Genomic DNA, 6014 nt, shown 5'->3' with positions numbered 1-6014 from the left:
TTCCTGGTGCTCCTGGCCTCAGGTGATGAGGAGGGCAGAGGGAGGGAACAGGGCAAGAGGAGGGGGAGATGGCCAGGTGAGGCGGGCGTGAAAGGGGGGCAATGCAGAGGGAGGGCTGGGGCAGGCTGGGCTGTGGCCAGAGGCCCTTGGATCTGGGGCACATTCTGAGGAGCGAGGCACCCACCTGCCAGCCCCGCAGTATCTGAGGAATGGTTCCCTGCCGTGAGAGCGTATTTTCAGGCTCGTGGGACCAGAAGCCAGAGTCGCTGCCTCAGCTGGAAGGGAAGTCAGTCTCCGTGAAATGCCCGTACCAGTCCCAGCAAGCCTCAAAACCGGTGAAAGTCTGGCGCAGGCAGGTATCAGCACGGACCTGTGGTGCCCTGGAAGCCTCGAGACTCCATTCAGGATAACATCAGATGGGGCTACTTTATCATCACCATGACCGAACTCAGGGTAGAAGACTCTGGATCTTATTCATGTGGAATCTACAAATCCCCCAGGATCTTTGTTCATAGAAACATCCGTCTGGTGGTATCTCAGTCATCCTAAATCACAAGATGTTAGAGCGAGGAAGGACTCTGAAATAATTGTCTTCAGTGCTCTTACAGCCAAAAACCAGTGCCCCTTGCCCAAGGTCACTGCTGGTTAAGGGCAGATCACGCACCAGAAGTCAGACCTCTTGGCTCACTTGGTTCTTCCTTTCCCACCACATGTGTTTCTCTGAACATTTTTATTGTTACTAACAAGACTCATCCATTGATTTGTAATGACTCTAAGGCCTCCTCAGGTTTGAGCAAGACTGGCTGATTGGGCCATTCCTGGGCATCCCGACTCCTGGCCCTAACCCCTAACCCTTAACCTTCTCTAGCAGGGTTGTGCTTGAGTTCCAGGTGACTGGGTGGGTTAAGAAATGTGGACAGACAGGAGACAGCCAGCTAGTGAGGCAGACGCGGGACTTTGGGGGGCGAGACAGGGAGCGGCCAAGGGCTCAGAGAGCCTGGGTCTTCACCTTGGACCTGCTCCTTAGAGTCAAGAGACCTTAAGCCTCAGGTGGGAAGCCAGGTGGTACTCCTGACTGAGGCCCTGGGTGTTTTTCCTGAAAAACCTCAGACTTGCAAAGGCCCCTGTGGTTCCCTATGATGGCCAGGGCTTGAATGGCGTCTTCCCAGACCCCAGCCCAGTTGCCAAGCCTGCTCAGCCATTCGGTGAGCTGGGCGCCCAGAGGACCTTGGTCAGCTGCTTGGTCAGTCACCACCCAAGCCATGGCTCACTGTCCACTCCATGGAGGGCGGGGGCTGCACTCCGGAAGGGGAATCAAACACCCTAAGACTATCCTGTGCTGGATCCTCCACAGTGCCCCCTCCGACCCCTGTACCCAAGGCGGACACATAAGTGAACAGTTAGGATGGTGGGTGGTAAGTGGCCTAATGGAAGCTTGTTGGATGGCAGCCCAGTGAAGGGAGGGACAAGGCTCCTGGAGAAAGCAGTGGTATGGATTCTCCTGGAGGACTCCCCAGAGGAGGTGATACCACTTGGGCCTTATGAGTGAGCAGGAATTGATCCAGAAGAGACAAAAGTGGGGGGAGGTGTGAGGGACGCATTATAGGTTGAGAGTGCATGGCATGGTCAAGAACAATGAAAGCAGAAAAGACTGTGCAATAGATCCAGTATACCAGTGACCATGGGATCCTAACCTAAAGACACTTGCACTGGAGCACTTGATTGTGAGGGAAATCCTACACCACACAGCGTAACACCTCCATTCGTTTGCAGGGCATATGGTGCTTCTCAGAGTCCCCACTTGGCCCAGGGCCATATGTGGGCTCGTCCTTCCCAGGGCCAAGGGTTAGAAGTGGGGAGGCTGGAGTGTGGGGCAAACACATGGGAGTGCTCCCCTCATTGTCATCTCTTACAGCTTCAACCCTGCCTACCACCAGGAGCACCCCCAGCGGGACCACAGCCTGGACCTCTGCCACCAGCCCTGTCACTGACAGGTACTGTCACCTCCCTCCCCATCTCCTCCGCCCTCCACTTTCTCCCACCCACGGCCAACTGTGACAAATGCCTCCAGCTACCATGTCTCCACTGCTGCCTGGCTCTCAAGGGATGAAATGGGAGTCAAACCGTTTGCATCAGGTCACTTCGCCTCTTTCAACCTCAGTTTTCTCATCTGCAGAATGGGGCCAATGACGTCCTCACCTTGCAGAAGGGTAGCTTGCCTTTGGCACTATTGACGTTTGGTCTCAGGGGTGTCCTGTACACAGTAGGATATTTGGCCCCTACTCATTAGATAGCAACAGTGCAAACCTCCCCCAGACCATCCAGTTGTGACAACCAAACCCAAGTGTCTCCAGACATTGCCAAGTTTGCACTGGGGGACACAAGCACCCCCAGTTGGCAACCACCAGTGGCTGTGAGGATGAGGTGGGATTGGGTCTGGCCCAATGCCAGGCACGTGACCAGTGCTGCCTCATTTGCCTCTCCCCTCTTCCAGCTCTTCTCCATCCCAAAGCCGCAGGGGTCCTGGGGAAGGGCGCACTCTGTAGTTCCTACAAACCCATGGCCTGATTTCTTCTCTCCCCTTGCCTGATGGTTCCAGGGACCCAGCCCCTGGGACTGACCCAACAGCTGTTTTTCTTCTGGCCTCCATCCTCCCCTGCCTTCTCCCCATCCACCATCACTGCGATGGGAGCCCAGGGCTCTCACAAACCCTGGTTCCTTGCTTCCAGGCGTTATACCCAGAAACTAGGTGGTGCTGGCCATGGAGCAGAGAGGTGTAGAGTTGCCACCTCCTGGGCTTAGGGCTTTGACCCTTGACATCCCAGACACCTTCCCTGGGAGCCTGCTGTGGTGTAAGGAAGCCTACCTTAGTGCTCTGCCTCTGACTTAAGACGGGTACTTTTCAAAGGCTTTTATTATTTGGCAGCGCTGTTGGTCACAGGACACCAGTATTCCGAGAGCTGAGTGCATCTCATGGGCAGGGGTGAGGAACCGGGACCAAGCATAGTTAAGAGCAGGATGTGGGAGGGGTGAGTACAGACCCTGCAACAAGGGCCCGGGGGCAAGTTAGGGGACAGCAGCCAGAAAGGGAAAAGGAGCAAACACATCCCCGTTTCACAGAGGACGAAACAAGCCCAGGCGTGGCTGGACGTGCACGGCTTCCAGGGCAGAGCCCTTGACCATGGGGCTGCCTCCTGGCCAGCTCAGCAGGAGTCTGTCATGGCCACCTGCATGGGGAGAGGGATGGCTTCTGGGCAGAAGGTTGGCTCCCACTTTCCTCACCTGGCTGGTCGTTGCTTGTTCCAAAGCCCCCAGGGCAACTGGCAGCTCATCGTTCCCAGCTCGATGGTGCTCACCCTCCTCATGACTCTGTATTTCAGGAAAGCCCGCAGAAGCGCCAGGAAAGGTAAACCCCAGTGCTGGCTCTGGGCAGACCACCCAGGGTTTAGCCATGATGTCACCATGCCTGCGAGCCTGAAGCGAAGGCTTCTCATGCCCATTTTGCCAACAAGGAAACTGAGGCCTCTGAGGTGAAGTGGTCAGGATCCCTGGTTCTCTTGCTTTGTCAGAGAAGCAGGCGGGATCATTCTCTTCAGAATCAAGGTCAGTACCCTCCAAGCCTCATTCGCCTAAAACCGGGAATTCTAGTGTCCATTTGGGAGCATATATTTTGCCATCTTCTTATAGCTAAGGATTTTTAAACAGATTTATCTAAAAACCTTTCTGGTCAACCGTATTGTTTTTTAATTGTCACTGTTGTTTTAAAAATTTGTCTTCCTAAAAGCATTAAAGGACTTTTTAATCTCCCACGTTGCAAGGTTTTAGCATTAATCACATGTAAAATCACCAGCATTTTGTGCAAGACTTATCAGATTAGTTCCTTTTGATGATGCCTGCCTTGTTTTTTGTTGTTTGGTTTGTTTAGGACATATGTGCTGTGTATTTATTAACCATATAATCCAGTGTGATGTGTCTGTTGGCAAGATTGAAATGTGGAGGCGGGTCAGCACTATGTTGGACTTCAGTGATTTTAATTTTTCGTGCTATAAAAATCCTAAATAGTAATGGGTTGTAAAATTGTATACACATATTTTTCAAACTGTGCTATGTATAGTCAATTTAGTGGGTCACAATACTATTTTCATAGAATAAAATAGAAAAGCAAAATGTCACAGTGGTTTGCACATTGGAAGGATAAATATTTTTTCATTTGACTTTTATTTTAGGAGAGAGATTGAGTGTGTGTGTGTATGAGTGTGTGTGTTTGTATATGTGGGAGTAAGATAAAATGTTTCTCATTGTGGTTACCGGTCCAAAATTTTGAAAGGCATTATAGACAACTTCACCAGCAAATAGATTATACTTAAATGGATGTTTAAATTTGGAACTTTCAGTGACTGGAATTGATTCAGCTTTCCCAGTTTTATGCAAATTAGCTGCATGCCGCCAGTCTGATTTGCTCCTTGGCACCAACGTCTGATCCCTGGACACCCCTCTGTGCTGGCCACCGGTGAACTCCCCAGGGCCGGGTAGGATTTCCAGACCCAGCCCTGGTCCCTCAGCCCAGTGGGGACCTCCAGCACCCCTGCCTTCCCAGGGGAACGGGACCTAGGGAGAGGACCCTGCCCCAAACTGGACCCTTTTCTTCATAGGTGAGGACAAATCACACCACATCTATAACAACATCTCAGCCCAGAAAGAGCAGAGCACTGTGCATAGGAAGGATCCCTCACCAGGGCAGAGGTGATCTCAGCTTTCCTGGGTATCTTGTTTGTCAGTGTTGTTGTTGTTGTTTTCAGCTTCCCAGCTTGTATTTACTTGTAGTTTCTGTTCACTCTGGACCTGGGCTCACTCGTGACTCCTTACACTCCTGTTGCCTCATCAGCATGCACCCTTGGCCCCATCCTTCCCAATTCAAACCGCTTAGAAAGAAAAAGAAGTTGACTGCCCCAGCTTTTGATCTTCACCCCCACAGGAGTCAACTGTTAATGGGGAGTCCATCTCATGGTGTGGCTGCCACCAGTCCAGTCAGCTAGGGGGACGGGGGTCCCATAGTAAAAACATGGCTCCCGAGGTGCTCTCTCATCAGGAGCTGGGAACTGGACGTTGCCGTTGGGTAGGTCTGTCTTGTCTAAAGACCTAAGGCTCTTGAAATCACTGAATCGCAGGATTGGGAGGATCTAAAGTCATCTGGTTCAACCTTCTGTAATGCTGGAATCAACTCTACAAATGGCATCCCTACCAAGTGCTCTTCTAGATCAATGGTCTTCAAACTTGAGTGTGCATACAAATCACCTGGAGAACTTGTTCAAACAGAATTTCCTGGGCCCCACCCCCAGAGACTGCCTTCATAGATCTTAGGTGGAGCCCGAGATTTTCTCAAACTGCCAGGGGCTGCTGGTGCTATTGGGCCATGGATCACACCCTGTGTCCTCTTCCTTAGCCTATTCTTAAACATCTTCAGTGATGGCGACTCTGCTGCCTTTAGCCATTCCCGGAGGCTCTGCAGAGTCCATACTCTGTTCCACACCTTATCCCTGTCTCTGTCCTCCACCCAGCTCTGGGCAGGCCCGGGGGCCACTGACCACTCCCAGCTATGATCTGTACAATGAACGTCTGTCATCTTTGATTCCCAGGGCTCCAATCGACAGATGGGCTCTGATGAGGACACTGGGGCCATCTGCTATGCCTCACTTACCCACCTGAACCAATTTGGCTCTGAGGACACCATCTATGTCAACACCCAGCCCAACCTGAAGCCCATGCCTGACCCCCTTCTGACTTTAGAATATGCCAGCATTGCTGGAACCAGACCCCAGCCCTCCAAGTTGACTGTCCTGGACAGGGAGCTCAAGAGCTAAAGACAAACTTCATTGGGCAGTGAGCACTTAGCAAATACCTGTGAGGCACAGGGCTGCTTTACCAGAGATGGGGGGCACTTCAGTGTGGCAAAGATGGTCCCAAAGCAGCAAAAGGTCATCCCTTCCTACAAGGAAGATGAGGAGGAAGGAGGA

Source organism: Mirounga leonina, unplaced genomic scaffold, assembly GCF_011800145.1.
Source record: "Mirounga leonina isolate KUSES-001 unplaced genomic scaffold, KU_Mleo_1.0 Mir_53, whole genome shotgun sequence".
In the NCBI taxonomy this organism is placed as follows: Eukaryota; Metazoa; Chordata; class Mammalia; order Carnivora; family Phocidae; genus Mirounga; species Mirounga leonina.
Note: the sequence above shows the minus strand (reverse complement) of the source record.